Consider the following 18,323-nt stretch of genomic DNA (forward strand, 5'->3'; position numbering starts at 1 on the left):
GGAAAGAATCTACCTGCCAACACGGGAGACATGGGTTGGATTCCTGATCTGAGAAGATCCCACGAGCTTCAGAGCAGCTAAGCCGGTAAACACAACTATTGGGCCCGTGCTCCACAAGAGAAGTCACTCCAGCGAGAAGCCCCACACAGCAATTAGAGAGTAGCACCCGCTCGCCACAAGTAAACAAAAGCCTGAGCAGCAATGAAAACCCAGAGCAGCCAAAAATAGTTTTTAAAAAATGAGAAGAAATGCCAAATTATTTTCCAAAATAGTAGTACCATTTTATATGCAAGCCAGAGGGTATTATATTCAACACCAATGAGCAATATCTCATTGTAGTTTTTAATCTGTATCTCCTTGATAAGCACTGATGATGAGCATCTTTTTATGTTTTTATTTGCCACCCCTGTATCTTCTTTGATTGAGCATTTGTTCAACTCTTTTGTCCATTTTTAAGCTGGATTCCTAATTTTCATATAACTGAGTTTTGAGGGTTCTACCTTCTAGATATAGGTCCTTTGTCAGATATGAATTACAAATATTTTTGCTAGTCTGTTTACCTTTTTGTTCTCATAACAATAACTTGATCAAGTCCTATTTATCAAATTTGCTTCTGTGAATTGTGCTTTTGGTGACATATTTAAGAAATATTTGCCTAATCCAAGGTCATAAAGATTTCGTCTTATGCCTCCTTCTAAAAATTATAGTTTTAGATTTTACACTTAGTTCTATGATCCACCAAATTAATTTTTGTATAGTATAAAATATAAATCCATCTTTGGGGTTTTGGCCTTGTTTTTTAAAAAAAAAATGGGTATCCAGTTTTTCTAGCCTTTGTTAAATTTACCATTTCTCCACAGCATTTTCTTTGTACCTTGGTCAAAAATCAGTTGTCAGTATACTTTTATTTCTGGACTCTATTCTGATTCTTTATTCTGTCTCATTTATCTATTTACTTTGATGTCAAAATCATGATTTTTAGTACTATAGAAGTCTTGCTTTCATGTAGAGTGAGCCCTCCAGTTTTGCCCTTCGTTTTCAAAAATTATTTTAGCTCTTATGGACTCTGTGCATTTTAGTATGAATATTAGAATCAACATATCAATTTCTGCCAAAAAGTCCTGTTGGGAATTTGATTGGGGGTATGTTGCATTTATAGACCACAATTTGGAGAGAACTGATTTCTGAACAAAACTGGTTCTTTCAACTTTTCTTTTTTAGGTTTTCTTTAATTTCTCTCAGCAATATTTTATAATTTCCAGGGTACAGGTCTTTCGCAACTTTCCTCAGACTCATTCCTAAGTATTTTATATCTTTTGATACTACGGTTAAGTGGTAAGTTTTAAATTTTCTTTTTCCAACTGTTTGTTGCTCATTTGTATTATAAAACACATTGTTGCTGTTCAGTTGCTAAGCTATGTCCAGCTCTTTGCCACTCCATGGACTGCAGCAATCCAAGCTTCCTCGCTCTTCACTATCTCCCTCAGTTTGCTCAGACTCAGGTCCATTGAGTCGGTGATGCCATCCAACCATCTCATCCTCCATTGCCTCCTTCTCTTCCTACCCTGAATTTTTCCCAGCATCAGGGTCTTTTCCAATAAGTCAGCTCTTCAGGTGGCCAAAGTATTGGAACCTCAGCTTCAGCATCCATCCTTCCAGTGAACATTCAGGATTGATTTTCTTTAGGATTGACTGGTTTGATCTCCTTGCTGTCCAAGGGACTCTCAAGAGACTTCTCTAGCACCATAGTTTAAAAGCCTGAATTTTTTGGTGCTCAGCCTTCTTTATGGTTCAACTCTCACATCTGAACAGGACTACTGGAAAAAGCTACTATATAGCTTTGACTATATAGACTTTTGTGATGTTTCTGCTTTTAATACGCTGTCTATGTTTGTCATAGTTTTTCTTCCAAGGAGTGAGCATCTTTTAATTTTATAAGTTGATCCAGTATCCTGCAACTTTGCTAAACTTATTTATTACTATTAGTAGCTTTTTTGTAGATTCCAGTAGATTTTCTGTATAGATGATTATATTCTGTATGAACAGTTTTACATTCCCAATCTGGATGTTTCATTTCTTTTCTTTGCCTGATTGCACTGGCTAAAACTCCAGTACGATGTTTAACAGAAGTGGCAAGAAAGGATATTTCTGCCTTATTCCTGATCTTAGTGAGAAAGCATTGTCTTTCACGATTAAGTACAATGTTAAAAATCTATTGAGATTTTATAAATGTCTGTCCTTAATCAGGGTAAGCAAGTCCTTTCATTACTTGTTTGCTGACAGTTTTTTTTTTTTTTTTGATCAAGAATGGATGTTAGACTTAGTCAAATGCATTTTCAGTATTTATGAGATAATCATGGTTTTTTTCTTTTTTTCAGTTTGTTAACATGGTGAATCACATTGATTAACTTCTAAAAATTAAACCAACCATGCATTTCTCGGGGAAAGCTTACTTGCTCTTAATAGATTATCCTTTTAATCTATTGTTGGATTCAATCTGTGTTTATAGGGAATTATTGAACTGTTGTTCTCTTTTTTTATAATGCCTTTGTCAGTTTTTGGCATCAGAGTAAAGCTGGTTTCATGGAATGAATTGGAAAATTTTTCGTCCCCTTTTTTCCCTACTCTTAAAACTTTTTGGAAGAATTTGTGTTAAATTGTTATTTTGTCTTTCATGAATGTTTTGTAGAATTCACCAGCATGAGAAAGTTTTTATAACTTGTACATTCAATTTCTGCAATAGACAGATGGTTTTTCAGGTTAACTATTTCTCCTTGAGTAAGCTTTGGCAAATTTGTGTCCTATAGGGAATTTGTCCAGTTCATCTAAGTTGGATGTATCAGCATAAAGTTGTTCAAAATGTTCTCTTATCCTTTTATTATCTGGAGAATCTATAGTGATACCAACTATTATTCATGATGTTAGAAATATGTATCTTTGCTCTATTTTCCCTGGCCAGTCTAACTAGAGGCTTATCATTCTTACTGAGATTCTCAAAGAAACAGCTTTTCGTTTCATTGATTCTCTGCTGCTTTTCTACGTTTTGTATCCTGGCCTGGAGAATTCCATGGACTGTATAGTCCACAGGGTTGCAAAGAGTTGGACACAACTGAGCCACTGTCACTTTTTGCTTTGTCTAGTTTATTTGGGTTTCATTTGCTCTCCCTTTTCTATTGCTGTTACTAGGAGGAGCCGATCAATGTCATTTGGATTAAGTTGCTTAATAGTGTTGCTCAAGTTTGTCTATATTCCCACTGATTTTCTGTCTACCCATTCTATCAGTTTTTGAGATTGCTTATTTAAATCTCCAATAATTTTTTATTTTTCTATTTCTCCTTTTAGTTCTATTACTTTTGCTTTATGTATTTTCAGGCTTTATTATTACGCACCTAACGTTCAGGATTTGGAGAAGGCAATGGCAACCCACTCCAGTACTCTTGCCTGGAAAATCCCATGGACGGAGGAGCCTGGTAGGCTGCAGTCCATGGGATCACTAGGAGTCGGACACGACTGAGTGACTTCACTTTCACTTTTCACTTTCACGCACTGGAGAAGGAAATGGCAACCCACTCCAGTGTTCTTGCCTGGAGAATCCCAGGGACGGGGGAGCCTGGTGGGCTGCCGTCTCTGGGGTCGCACAGAGTTGGACACGACTGAAGAGGCTTAGCAGTAGCAGCAACATTCAGGATTATATTATCTTGATTAATTGATTCTCTCTTATAATCGTAAAATGACCTTTTTATCACTGGCAATAATTTTTGCTCTGAAATATACTTTGATATTAGCATAGTCTCTCTAGCTTTCTTTTGACTAGCATTAGCATAGACGTTCCCCCCATCAATCTACTTTTAATCTATTTGTGTCTTTATATTTTAAAAAAATATTTTTTTTGGACCACACCATGGCTTGTGGGATCGTCTAGTTCCCTGACCAGGGATCAGACCTGGGCCCTCACAGTGAGAGTGCAGGGTCCTAACCACTGGTGTTAGTTGCTCAGTCGTATCCAGCTCTTTGCAATCCCAGGGACTATGGCCCACGAGTCTCCTCTGTCCATGGGATTCTCCAGGCAATAAAACTGGAGTGGGTTGCTATTTCCTTCTCCAGGGGATCTCCCCAACCAAGGGATCAAACCTGGGTCTCCTGCATTGAGTCATGTGAGATCTAGTTGCCTAGCCAGGGATTGAACTTGGGATCCCTGCATTGGGAACATGGAGTCTTAGCCACTGGAAAGTCCCTAAACAGGCTTTCTAAATTGTCATGCTTATGTTTAAGTTATGGTGTCTCAACCTCAGCACTGTTGATGTTTGGAGCCAGATCACTTCTTTGCGGTGGAGGCCATTCTGCACATTGAGAGATGTTGAGCAGCATCTCTGCCCTTCATTCACCAGGTCCAGTAGCATTCCTCCAACTAAAGACGTGTCTGAACATTGCGTAGTGACCCTAAGGGTTGAAATTGCTCTGTGTGATCAGCCCTATGATGGGGGCCGGCCCATTCCTTGTGCCCACCCCCAACCTTACCCCACCAGCCACACCATCTTTCTGTGCTTCATTCATTGATCTCATTCATTCATTGCAAAATAAAAGACTAGAAGGCAGCTCTGTGGGACTGCTGCTCCTCAACCATGACTGAGCTGAAAATTAGCACAAATATTGCGAAAAAAATCTAAACTAGGGTTGGCAAACTACAGTGAAAGTGAAAGTGTTAGTCGCTCAGTCAGTCAGTCCGTTCAGTCACTCAGTAGTGTCCGACTCTGCATCCCCATGAACCGCAGCACGCCAGGACTCCCTGTCCATCACCAACTCCTGGAGTTCACCCAAACTCATTTCCATTGAGTTGGTGATGCCACCCAACCATCTCATCCTCTGTCTCCCCCTTCTCCTCCTGCCCTCAATCTTTCCCAGCATCAGGGTTTTTTCAAATGAGTCAGCCCTTTGCATCAGGTGGCCAAAGTATTTGAGTTTCACCTTCAACATCAGTCTTTCCAATGAACACTCAGGACTGATCTCCTTTAGGATGGACAGGGTGGAACTCCTTGCAGTCCAAGGGACTCTCAAGAGTCTCCAACACCGCAGTTCAAAAGCATCAATTCTTCGGCACTCAGCTTTCTTTACAGTCCAACTCTCACATCCATACATGACTACTGGAAAAACCGTAGTCTTGACTAGATGGACCTTTTTTGGAAAAGTAATGTCTCTGCTTTTCAATATGCTATCTAGGTTGGTCATAACTTTCCTTCCAAGGAGTAAGCGTCTTTTAATTTCATGGCTGCAGTCACCATCTGCAGTGATTTGGGAGCCCCAAAAAATAGCCACTGTTTCCACTGTTTCCCCATCTATTTGCCATGAAGTGATGGAACCGGATGCCATGATCTTAGTTTTCTGAATGTTGAGCTTTAAGCCAACTTTTTCCCTCTTCTCCTTCACTTTCATCAAGAGGCTTTTTAGTTCTTCTTCACTTTCTGCCATAAGAGTGGTGTCATCTGCATATCATTAGTCGCTCAGTCGTGTCCGACTCTTTGCTACCTCACGGACTGTAGCCCACCAGGATCCTCTGTCCACGGGATTCTCCAGGCAAGAATGCTGGAGTGGGTTGCCATGGAATTCCCTAAACTGTTTTCCTCAAAGGCAACATATAGTTGGGGCTTGCTTTTTTATGCAACTTAGTAATCTCTTCCCTTTAGTTTAGGCATTTAGACCTATTATATTAATGTGCTTATTGATGTGGTCAGGTTTAAATCTATCATCTAGATATTTTTCTATTTTACTCAGCTGTTCTTTATTCCCTTTTTCTTCCTTTCCTGCCTCTTCTTCATTAATGAAATATTTTATGATTCCATTTGTCACCTCTGTTGATTTATTAGCTATAACGTTTGTCTTTTATCGTTTTAGTAGTTGCTTTAGGGTTTATGGAATACATCTTTAATTTATCACAGTTCCCTTCAAGTAATATATAATTTAATTTAAAAGATTTTTATAATAGTATACATCCATTTCTCTACTGCCAACTTTTGAGCTACTGTTTTATGTACTTTACATTTACATGTATTAAAAATCTTACATTACATTGTAGTTATTTTCATATTAACAGCAAAATATCATTAAGAGAATTTTAAATAATACAAATATATATTGCATATACTTACCATATAGTTACTATTTTGAACACTATTCATACTCTCTGTGGATTCAAAATTCCATCTTGTGTCATTTTTCTTCTGTCTAATCAACTTCTTTTAGGAATATTTTTTAGTGCGGGCGTACTAATGATTAATTCCCTCAGCATTTATATGTCTTTAAAAGTCTTTGTTTTGCCAATGGTTTTAAATAATATTTTTGCTGAATACGAAACTCTGGGTTGACAGATTTTTTTTTTAATCATACAGAATGCAAAGGCACTATTGCTTATATTGTTTCTGATAAGAAATCTGCTATTGTCCTCATCTTAGCTCTCTGTACATGTCTTTTTTTCTCTTGTTGCTCTTTAAAGTTTCTCCTTATCAATGCTTTTGAGCAATTATATCATGCTATGCTTTGATGTCATTTTCTTCATTTTTCTTATTCTTGGAGCTCCTTGAGCTTCTTAATCTATACCTTTTTATTCATCACTATTTGTAATCTAAGAACATACTCTATATGTTTTTGATTTTTTTTAATTTATCAACACTTGTTGATATTTTCTGATCCAGCATATGGTCTATCCTGATGAATGTTCCATGGGCACTTGACAAAAATAAGTATTCTACCTTGTTGAACGTCAAAGTGCTTGATAATGTTGTTGAGATCTTTTATATCCTATTATTGTTCTAGTAACTGTACCAATTACCAGGAGAGTAAAAACTATGATTGTAGATTTATCTTTTTCTCCATCAATTTTTGCTTCATGTATTTTGAAAGTCTGTTTTTGCCCATATTCATAATTAAATTCTTTTGTCTTCCTGAGGAATTGACCAACTTTTCTTTAGGAAGTTTCCTTCTTTATCTCTGATAAAACCTCTTGCTTCGACATCTGTATTGTCTGATTTTAATATAGCTACTCCAGCCTTCTTGTAACTAGTGCTTTTGTAGAGTACATCTTTGTTTATCCTTTTACTTTCAATCTTTCTCTCACTTGTGGACAGCAATGTCCACAGAAAGCAGATACCTGTAAACAGCAGTTAATTAACTATTTTTCTTTTAACCAGTTTGAAAACCTGTGCCTTTAAATGAAATATTTAGTTCTACATATAGTGTTATTTTTTGTATGGCCACCTTTAGAATAGCCACTTTATTGTTTACTTTCTACTTGTACTATTTTCTTTTTCTGTGTTTTCTTTTATCTTCTTTGGAGTTAAAATATCTTTAGCATTCCATTTTAATTACTCTGTTGAATTTTTTCCTCTTTCCAACATTTTATTATGAAAAATGTCAAACATAGCAAAAAGTCAAAAGAGTGTTTTAGGGAACACCGTATGTCTACCATCAACGGTTTCTATTCCTATAGAAAGGAATAAAAAGACTTCATTTGGTCAACCCACCTTCCATACCAGATGCCTCGTCTCTTGATTTAAACAGGGTAGAGGCAAACACATTGAAAAGGTTGCAGTAATAAAAATGTAATTCTCAGAACTGAGGAAATGAGACTCCCAGCTTTACATACATCTCATTACTGCGAGAGGCAGCAGGACAATCTGGACTGTGTTGAGACTGGATGACCAGGACAAGGCTGTGACTGGATGATGAGTAATATGAGGGAGGAAGTGGCTGTGCTATACCCAGGGAAGAGCAGCGGGGGTTAAGAAGATACATTTATAGGTCATAGCCTTCCAGCCTCAGGGAGGAAGGGGAAGCTGTCTTTGGGAGAGTCCAGGAGCCAGGACTAGATAGACAGATGCTCCAGGGAACAAACGTAGCTTCCATAAAAGGGACAATAACAGGGAAAGGTGCCAAAGGTGCACAAGACTATCAAGGGATAGTGAGCTCCCTGACACTTGAGGTATGCAAGCTTTCACTCATCCAGCAATATTTATTGAGCTTCTATATGGCAGATGCTGGCCTGGGCACTGCGGATCAAGCCGTGAATAGAGAAGACTGGCATCTTGTTCTCATGAGGTGGTAAGTATTAAATGACCCCACAAATCTACAATCATCAATAGTGATTCATATAGGACATGTACTCTGGCAGAAACTGGAGAACAGGATTAAATGTCTTCTAACTCTGAGACTAATGGCAGAAAAACTGGAAACTGTGAAAGTGATAGTTGCTCAGTCGTGTCCAACTCTTGGCGACCTGATGGACTGTAGCCAACCAGGCTCCTCTGTCCATGGGACTCACCAGGCAAGAATACTGGAGTGGGTAGCCATTCGCCTGTCCAGGGGATCTTCCTGACCCAGGGATGGAATCCAGGTTCCCTGTATTACGGGTGGATTCTTTACTGTCTGAGCCATCAGGGAAGCACCATAGAAACTGGAAGCCCTGTATAAATGATGGTTTCTATTATTATGTTATTATTAACATTATTATTATTATTTGTTCTATTCATTCATTTCACACTTCCTGAGCACCCACTGGGAGCTATGCACGGATGCAGAGCTGCATGAGATGGGTCTTTGTCCTCTAAATGGAAGAGCTGCCCTATTAACCGACCATCCAATACAAGCGGGAGTGCTGTGATTAGAAACCAGGATCCCAGGGAGGCACTGGCCACCCAGGAAGCAGTTGGGGGCAAGGGAAACAGTGACGGGGTCGGGGAACTTATGGGAGTAAGTGGGAGTGAGTTGGATCTTGAAGGACAAGGAGAAAACTGCTGTGTGTTGATTCCCCTTATTCCCCTCTGCAGACCACAAGGCAACTTGACAAATGTGAGGCATCCCCTTCTGTCTCTCTAAGCCCCCTCCCCATCTCCCAGCCTCATTCTCCCTACCCACTTGGTGGCAGAGGGTTTCCGCTCAGCTGGGCCCCTCAGCCAATTAACACTCTTTGCATCTGAAAAGCTCAAATCAGCTTCTCAGAGGTGTTAGAGATCAGAGTAATTAAGGTCTCTTTCTAATGCAAATCCAAAGCAGAAATTGAGTGTTTGTCTCCTTCAAAAATTAGGGTCCCAAGTTCTATGAGGTAGTGAAATTCAGCAAGGGGAGGTGATGGCTTCAAGAACTAGAAGCCAATTTGTTGGGATGCTCTCCAGAAACAATTGATTAAACAAAAATTTACTCCACATGGCAGCAGAAGTGATATTCTTTAAACATGAGTCAGATCCTATCTCTCCCCTTCTCTCTGATGCACTTGTATTAAAATCCAAAGCCCTCACCACAGTCTCAACGCTCCACATAATCTGGCCTTTGCCTCCCCTGAAACTTCATCTCAGGCTCCTTTATAAAGTGCTTGTCACACTTTGTAATTATTTTATTTACTGGTTGGCCTCCCCCACATCATTAAGTAAATACATCGCCGTTACCGCTCACCCTGGAGCACAATATATAAAGTTGTCCAAGTGAAAAACAGCCCGATTGCAAATCAGCACTTGCGATTTGGAATGTGCCCTAGAGCCATTCAGCACAGGGGCTCATATTCGCGGCCTCCCCCCACACCATCACCCCTTCTCTGTTCATGGTGCACCCTGGCCATTGAAGTAGCGTCAGCCGTCGCTGACCTCTAGCTGTATCTCAGAGCTCACTCTTCTGGAGAGCAACTAACTCCTCTCTCTTTGAGATGCCCTTCAGCATCCCAAGTGCTATTCACAAATGGCTAATTTTTTAAGTTGGACACTACTCACCAATAACCTCCAAATGCAAAGAAAAAACCTACAGCCACGGGAACATATTTAACGAAATCATTTATTCTTTTTCCTGTCTCCCCAACTGAGATGCCTGGAGGTGGGAAAGCTGTGTCTATCTTGGTCATCACCTAACAGCAGCTCACAGAACTCATAGCTCATAGCCTAGTCGGGAGGGATCTCACAGGACCAAGGACTGATTTGTTCACCAAGCACTTGAGCGCCCCCTACAGTGGAGTCAGAACCTCAGTGCAGAGACACAATATAGGTAAATTCCACCATGTGAGATTGGGAGTAGGTGGGAAGGAAGCAAGAAATAACCATCTTCCCACCGTGGGCAATTCCCCCAGCTAGGAGGGATCCTAACACCTCCTTTAGTCATCAAGCATTGTTGGAACCAGACAGTGCTTTAAGCACCGAGATACAATGATGAATGAGGGTCACCCTAGTCCTCAAGTGAATCAGTCTAATAGATGGCAAAAATGTGCAAAGACAAAATAAAACGACCGTATCATAATACTATGTCACATGGTAGCAAATTTGAGTCCAAACCTCTTGCAGAAGTGCAGATGATTCACCACAGAGGAGAGTACAGTGAGATTTGTTAGAAAAGACAATTCCTGAACTGGGTTTTGACAGCTGAATAGGAGTTTTCCCAGCAGACAAAGGAGAGGAGAAGAGCATTCCAGGCATGCGCAAATGAGGCACAAAGGCATGGAAACCAGCATGATGAATCTGAAGAACTGCAAGCCATTTGGGGGTCACTACTAAAGTGTAAAGTGAGAAAGGAGGTATGGAGGCAGGAGGAGTAACTGGACCCAGATGTTGCAAGGTTTCAGCTAGACTGTATGCTTCAAGCTACAGGAGACCGGTGTTGGGGTTTAACCATGAGAATGATGAATCAGCTTTTGCCACATAATAAACCACCCCAAATTGCAGTGACTTAACAATTAGTAGACTCAGACATCCTGGAATGTGAAGTCAAGTGGGCCTTAGAAAGCATCACTATGAACAAAGCTAGTGGACGTGATGGAATTCCAGTCGAGCTATTTCAAATCCTGAAAGATGACACTGTGAAAAGTGCTCGATATGCCAGCAAATTTGGAAAACCCAGCAGTGACCACAGGACTGGAAAGGTCAGTTTCATTCCAATCCCAAAGAAAGGCAATGCCAAAGAATGCTCAAACTACCGCACAATTACACTCATCTCACATGCTAGTAAAGTAATGCTCAAAATTCTCCAAGCCAGGCTTCAGCAATATGTGAACCGTGAACTCCCAGATGTTCAAGCTGGTTTTAGAAAAGGCAGAGGAACCAAAGATCAAATTGCCAACATCCGCTGGATCATGGAAAAAGCAAGAGAGTTCCAGAAAAACATCTATTTCTGCTTTACTGACTATGTCAAAGCCTTTGACTGTGTGGATCACAAGAAACTGTGGAAAATTCTGAAAGAGATGGGAATACAGACCACCTGACCTGCCTCTTGAGAAACCTATATGCAGGTCAGGAAGCAACAGTTAGAACTGGACATGGAACAACAGACTGGTTCCAAATAGGAAAAGGAGTACATCAAGGCAATATATTCTCACCCTGCTTATTTAACTTATATGCAGAGTGCATCATGAGAAATGCTGGGCTGGAAGAAGCACAAGCTGGAATCAAGATTGCCGGGAGAAATATCAATAACCTCAGATATGCAGATGATACCACCCTTATGGCAGAAAGTGAAGAAGAACTAAAGAGCCTCTTGATGAAAGTGAAAGTGGAGAGGGAAAAAGTTGGCTTAAAGCTCAACATTCAGAAAACGAAGATCATGGCATCTTGTCCCATCACTTCATGGGAAATAGATGGGGAAACAGTGTCAGACTTAATTTTGGGGGGCTCCAAAATCACTGCAGATGGTGACTGCAGCCATGAAATTAAAAGACATTTACTCCTTGGAAGGAAAGTTATAACCAACCCAGACAGCATATTGAAAAGCAGAGACATTACTTTGCCAACAAAGGTCCATCTAGTCAAGGCTATGGTTTTCCAGTAGTCATGTATGGATGTGAGAGTTGGACTGTGAAGAAAGCTGAGCACCAAGGAATTGATGGTTTTGAACTGTGGTGTTGGAGAAGACTTTGAGAGTCCTTTGGACTGCAAGGAGATCCAACCAGTCCATCCTAAAGGAGATCAGTCCTGGGTGTTCATTGGAAGGACTAAAGCTAAAGCTGAAAGTCCAGTACTTTGGCCACCTCATGGGAAGAGTTGACTCATTGGAAAAGACTCTGATGCTGGGAGGGATTGGGGGCAGGAAGAGGATGAGATGGCTGGATGGCATCACCGACTCGACGGACATGAGTTTGAGTGAACTCTGGGTGTTGGTGATGGACAGGGAGGCCTGGTGTGCTGTGATTCATGGGTCACAAAGAGTAGGACACGACTGAGTGACTGAACTGAACTGAATAATTAGTAGTCATGACTTACCCATCTGGAGTCAACTGGGGGTGGCTGGTTCTGGCTGGGCCTTGATGAACTGATTCAGTTCTTCGTGAGCCTCTTATCTTCCTCCTGGGACCATGAGGCCAGCGTTGGCATGTCTTGCTCATGGCAATGGCAGGGGCAGAAGAATGCAAAAGGAGATACGCAAGGCATCTTGAGGTCTAGGCTCAGACTGGCACTTGTCACCTCCACCTCACTCTGTTGCCCAGAGGACATCACATGACCTAGTTTGGATTCAAAGGTATGCACTTGCAAAACTGTATGAGGCAAGTCATGAGCGTAGGGAGCACTGAGGAATAGCATCCATCAATGCACTCTAGCACAAGCAATATGATCGGATCTCTGTGTTAGATCTCCTGGCCACAGTGTGAAGGGTGTTGCAGGTGCATACCTTTGAATCCAAACTAGGATTTGGATTCTAGGCCCAGCCAGAACCAGCCACCCCCAGTTGACTCCAGATGGGTAAGTCATGTATACTAATTGTTAAGTCACTGCAATTTGGGGTGGTTTATTATGTGACAAAAGCTGATTCATCATTCTCATGGTTAAACCCCAACACTGGTCTCCTGTAGCTTGAAGCATAAAGTCTAGGTGAAACCTTGCAACATCTGGGTCCAGTTTCTTCTCCTGCCTCCGTATCTCCCTTTTTGCCTGGGGATACAGCAGTTTCAGAGATTCAGGCCTGAGCTAAATGAGTGCCCCAGGATCCCATGATTCGCTCTCTCCTCTATTCCATGTACCAGGATTTAGCCAGATCAGGCAAAGTGGAGGCTTATCTTTAGTCTTTTGTTCAAATCTAAGAGCTCAGCCTGAGCACTTTGGTACTTTCAGCAATGAATAAGGAGCCTTTGAAATAAGCAGATAAAGGCTAATATTCAATAAACTAGTGAACAAGAGTTTTCTTTAACCCTCTTGGAAAGACATCTCTGAGACAAAAACAGAGCTGAGCTGCAATATTGGATAAGCCCCACTGATCACAAGAAACCCTAACATAATTGACTATTGGCAAATGCAACAGAACCAAATAAAGCAAGTAATTAACAATTATTGTGCTTGGAGCTAATGGAACTACAAATCCCAGCTGCCTAGGTGTTTCTCCCAAGCACTGATAACAACTGAGTGTTTGTTGGTGGGTGAGTAACCCAGGTGTGAAATTCATTTTATTAGGCTAGATCTAAAAATAGGCTTGAATCAGACAGTGGAAAAGAACAGAAATCGTTCCCACTTGCTCACTTGAGCACATGGGGAATAAGCTCAAGGCTCTGGTTTTTGTTTAAAAAGGGGGGATTTATGGTAGATTGTTTGAAAAAGTGACCCCCATATTATTTTCCTTTTTGTATCTGTGCTGCTTTGGAGATGTGACTTTGTGACTCTTCCCATCAAGAAGTCATGGAGCCTGTTTCCCCACCAAATGAGACTGATTAGCTCTGACCAATGGACTGTGGCAGAGATGACATTGTACTAATTTGAAGCCTTAGCCTCAAGAGGCCTTTATCTTTGCCGCTCTCTTAAGACTCGTCCCTGCCATGTGAACAAGTCCACATGAGGCTTCTGTAGATTAATGAGTCAGCTCAGTTGTCCCAGCAGAGGTCTGCAAACATGTGAAGAGCTCAGTCAAAGTCAGCAAAGCCAGCACAGCTGACCCCAGAAGCAGGAGGAATGCCAGCTGAGTCTAGGAAACCTGCTGTCTGAGCCCAACCTAAACCGCCAACCTACAGAATCTTGAGGTTAATAGATGGCTGTTAATTTAAACCACAAATTTGTAAAGTGATTTGTTACACAGAAATAGAGAACAGATATAGGAGTATTCTGCATCAAAGCAGCTGGAAATAAGCTTCCATAAAAACATGATCACCACTACCAATCACTGAGTACCTATTGTCTATTGGGAACTTTGTGTATCTGAAACTTTGCTGGCTACTTTATGGATTCCGTGCAGTGTTATCTTACCATCGAAACTCGGCAAGGCAGAGTTATTTTCATCATTTTGCAAGTGGAGCAGATGAGGAATCTGAGGCTATGAAGATAGTTTATGCAACTTGCCCAAAGTCACACAGCTATTGTTTTCTCATCTTTTTAATTATTATTAATTTCTTAATATTTTTTTGCATTTTTAGTTTTTGTTTATTTTTAAACCCTTATGTCGAGGACTGACTTTCAGTAGATCACAGTAAACCCCGACCCGGAAGCAGGTTGTCTACAAATGGTTTAGCACCAGGTTCCCCATGAAAGTGTGGTATGTGACGGATGAGGGGCGGCCACCTTTTCAGCTGCACCCCGTGTCCCAGGATGAAGGTCTCTCCGCAGCTTTTGTTTTCTTAACCTAAGACAAGTGGGGTTTCTTAGAGGCTAAGAGTGTCCTGGGCCACTTCCAGTTTTTGAGGTGCTTTATATACTAGTAAATGAAGATATCAAGAAACAATTACACAAATGGTGACATTTTAAATTTTTACATGTATTAAGTTATCACTTTTAATATCAAAGAAAAAGGCAATGCAGTATAATTGCTGATCACAAGATAATCACACATTTATTTTAAAAGCATATTAATTTATAGTAAACCACAAGTGGTAAGGTTTGATAATGAGATGCAAATATTACTTTGTTGGCTGAGTATTTTCTGCTTTCATCAGGTCAGGTTACCCCTGTGATGGGATATATAACCCACATAACCTGCCTTGGAGATAGCATCAAAAGATGAAATATGAAAGCTTTCATGACATCAACCCAGCCATAGGGCCCCCTGCCATCCCCCAACATAGCCTAGCCCTCAGGAGAGGTCTGTGCAAGGGCCAAAGGAATCCATCCTACACCCTCAAGCAGCCCTTGGCTGAGGGGTGAACTTCCAGGGAGAGCTCTTACAGAAACTGAATTTCCTGCTGTCATCAGAGAATTAAGCCATCTTTATTTTCTATCACAAAATGATTTCATTAGATGTTTCATGCCATTATGTTCAGGCTTACCCAGAACCAAACAAAGTAGGGATTTGCCAAGAAACCAGACAACATTGCCAGTCTAAACACAGAGACGGGGATGGGGATGCAGGGGCTCTACATGGTCCAGAAGGCTGAGAGGCATCTCAGAGAGAATGTTAAGGCTGAATGTTAACTCCTATTAACATTAGGAGTCTGCTGGGTGGAGGAAAACATGCCAGGTGCCAGAAACAGCGCTGGCAAAAGTATGGAGTTATGAAAAGACATTAAAAGTGGGAATGGTGCAGAGGACAGTGTAACTGGAGCCCAGGGTTGGGGGAAAGGGTGGGCATTGGAGAGAGAGGAGGTAGATGAGGCCAGAGAGGATATTGGGGAAAAATAGTAGAGGGTATTTTACCCAAGAAGGCAGCCAGGTCTCAATCCCTTGCAGGTTATGGCCACTTGTTACCAAGAAGTCTCAGTCTGGGAACACAGCTGTGCACCCAGAATAAATGCCCACAGACCTGATTCCATCCACTCCTTGCAGTAGCCCATCCACTGTCCTTTTTCCCAAAGACTTCAACTGTCCCCCCACTGCAGATGGCTCTCCTGCAAGCTGCTGTAAACTGAGTGTTCCTTGGGAATCTAATTCCTGCATTTCTCCACAAATCTGCATCATCTACAAACTAATTCTGAGGTCTTCCACAGACTAGTCTATTTAGAACAAAAAATGTAACAAAGTTTTGCAGCAGTAGACACTCAACTTTCTCATAATTTTACAAACTCAAGAGTAGAGAAGGGCCAAGAAGTTTGGCTTGAAGGCAGAGAAATGATGGAAGTGACTTAGAACCATTAAGTCTTGGCATCTGAAGCCATCAGGGCCTTCTGGGATCACCTATTTCAGGGGTGGAAAATATATTACACACAGACTGCCCCCCTCCCATCTGGTGCCCAGGGCAGACATTGCTAATCTATTACCGCACACTCTTTGGCTAAGCTGAGAAACAGCTGAATCCTCCGGTACACAGCACCATGGGCAGCCTCTACCCATTAGTCAGTCAGCCATAAGTGAAAAGCAGCTGGTCAGTCCTGATGGTTTCCATTCCTCCCAATTCATAGAGGAGAAAATGGAGGCACAGGGAGGGTAAGGGACTTGTCCAAAGAGGGTTTTCCTGTCCCTTTGGGCAGAGCTTTTCCCCACACCACATAGCTTCCTCATTTCCAAATGGTTGCAGAGGACAAAGACTTTCATGCCTCAACTGTAATTCAGAGAATGACTCCAGCATAAGAGATGGAGTTTTACAAGCAATGTCATTTTTCTTTTGTTTCCAGTTCAAGTTGTTATTTGGCCATGCTTTAAAGTGTAGATTTGTATTATCATAATTAAAGAACACATCAACAGTCAGTAGATTCTGCCCATACACTTACTAAAACCATAAGGAATTCATTCATTCACCCATGGGCCAGGCAAGGTGCTAGGCATTGAGTTTATGAGGACCCAGAAGACACCCCAGGTGCCCAAGGAACTAAAATGCTCAAGCCTGACATTCTGCTTAGCTTGGGGGAAGGTGAGAGTTGGACTCACAAGCAGGCTCAAGTTAACTCTCCCATCCCAGGGCGGAGGGGACCCAGAGATTCCACACATGCCACCCCTCATGCCGTGCAAGCTTCCCTAGAACCCCGCATCAAGTCCTGTTCACACACCTCCAGCGATGGGGAGAGCACTCCCTCCCAAGGCGGCCAAGTGGACCTTCAGATGGTTCTGCCTGCTACAAATTCTTCCATTAAAGATGAGCCTCCCCATGATCTCCATGTACTAGTCCTGCCTTTGTCCCATGGGGAACTAACCTTCTGGGGACCTAGAAGAGATAATTGAGGAGGAGGGTTGTCCAGTGAAAGAGAGACAAGAAAAGGGGAGAGGGAAGGCACCCAATTTATGGTATGGGGAGACCATAATTGCTCATAATTTTTGCTCATATCTGTAGAACATCATCGTTCCCACTCTGCTTTGGTATATGCTGAGATCCTTATAAACCCAGCTCCTTCAGAAGGCCCAAAATGCATTTTCTATGGGATCCTGTGCAAGAGAGCTGGTTGCTATGGTAACAATTGAATGTAAATTTCCCAGAACCCCCAACCAAACTATTAATCAGACAGATGAAGAAAGGGCCAGGGAGGTAAATATATCAGTTAAGAAATGGGCTCCTACCGGAAAGGACAAGGAGCAGGGCCACCCCAACCTGCTGAGGCAATAACTCATCCCTCCATTTGATCCTTTAAAGGCGGAAGGAGGGGTGGCTAGAGACCAAGGGGGATGCTGTCTCACTCCCCTATCCAACTGTTTTGTCCATCATTCTTGTGGAGTCAGAGAGGCTTGATGGTGGAGGTCATGTCTGGTACTCCATCAGTAGAGATTAAGTACCCCATCCTTACTGCTACCAGGATCATCAAGATTAAAATGTCTGACTCTGCCTGAAAAAACGTTCTGGCCAGCTTGAAAGGAGCATTCTACTGAACTGCGGTGATGATCGTGGGATGAGGTTCAGCACTGACGGATTGTTGCTGTTCAGTCGCTCAGCTGTGTCCAACTCTTTGCGACCCCATGAACTGCATGCAGCACGCCAGGCTCCCCTGTCCTTCACCATCTCCCAGAGCTTACTCAAACTCATGTCTTTTGAGCCAGTGATACCATCCAACCGTCTCGTCTTCTGTCGTCCACTTCTCCTCCTACCTTCGATCTTTCCCAGCATCGGGGCCTTTTCTAATGAGCTAGCTCTTCACGTCCGGTGGCCAAAGTATTGGAGCTTCATCCATTGCGTTGCAGATGGATTCTTTACCATCTGAGCTGCCAGGGAAGCCCACTGATGGGTAGTAGAATTAGAGTGATGGAGCCCAAATTTTCACTAGAAGTTTGTGGGATTTAATTGTTGGCATTTTCCCCCAGATTTTATTTTGCTTTCTTTAATGTTTATATTTGGCTCTTAATAAGGATAGTTATGAGAAGGCTTACTAAGCTTCCTTGCAGTAAAGTAGACCCACCTAGAACCTGGTGGGTCCCAGTGGGGTGGAGTGGGGGTGAGAGCGCTTACTCTAATTGTAGGAAATGCTTCTGGGAGGAAAGGAATAGACTGTACTCTCCTGGTGCACACGAAGCCTGCAAAGGGAACATCCATGTGAC

This window comes from Ovis aries, chromosome 2 (assembly GCF_016772045.2).
Source record: "Ovis aries strain OAR_USU_Benz2616 breed Rambouillet chromosome 2, ARS-UI_Ramb_v3.0, whole genome shotgun sequence".
NCBI lineage: Eukaryota > Metazoa > Chordata > Mammalia > Artiodactyla > Bovidae > Ovis > Ovis aries.